Below are 833 nucleotides of genomic sequence, written 5' to 3' on the forward strand. Positions count from 1 at the left end.
GTGTTTCTGGTGTTGATTCATGCTCATTGTCCCCCTCAGGATCAGGATGGACTGGCTCAACAATTGGTACTGCTTCTTCATTGGTTACAGCCACTGGTGTTGATGGAGAGGTTCTAGGCACCTCATTGCTCTGAGGCTTACTGATTCCTAAACTTTCCAGGATGATCTTCAGGTTGTTTGCTCTATCAAATGGCCCATGTGAGAGATCCCTAAGGTTTTCCCAGCTCTTCTCATCATAGTATCCCTTTGATTCCACAAACTTGACATCCCTTGAGACCATTACCCTTCTTGAGTTTGGCAGGTAACACTTGTATCTTTTATGTGTGTGAGAGTATCCTATGAACATAGGCTCTTGGGATCAAGCTTAGTCATTTGCTCACCTGGTAGAAACACATAGCATACACACCCAAACATACGCAAGTGATCAATAAGAGGCTTAGTTTTGTTCAATACCTGAAATGGAGAGGCATCTTTGAGGACTTTGGTTAGGATTCTATTGATGAGATAGCATGCAGAAACCACAACATCTCCCCAAAATCTTTTTGGAACATTGGTGTGAAACATCATGCTTCTTGCAACCTCCATAAGATGGCGATTTTTCCTCTCAACCACTTCATTTTGTTGTGGTGTGTATGAACAACTTGTCTGGCGAATAATTCCATGTTTTGCTAAATGTTGTTTGAAGGCATTGCTAGTGTATTCTCCCCCATTATCAGACCTAAAAAATTTGATCTTGGAATTGAAATGGTTAGTTACATAGTTTTGGAAGTTAATAAAAGCTTCTAAAACTCTATCTTTACTTTGAATCAATGTGAGCCAAGTATATTTTGATT

Source organism: Brassica oleracea, chromosome C1, assembly GCF_000695525.1.
Source record: "Brassica oleracea var. oleracea cultivar TO1000 chromosome C1, BOL, whole genome shotgun sequence".
In the NCBI taxonomy this organism is placed as follows: domain Eukaryota; kingdom Viridiplantae; phylum Streptophyta; class Magnoliopsida; order Brassicales; family Brassicaceae; genus Brassica; species Brassica oleracea.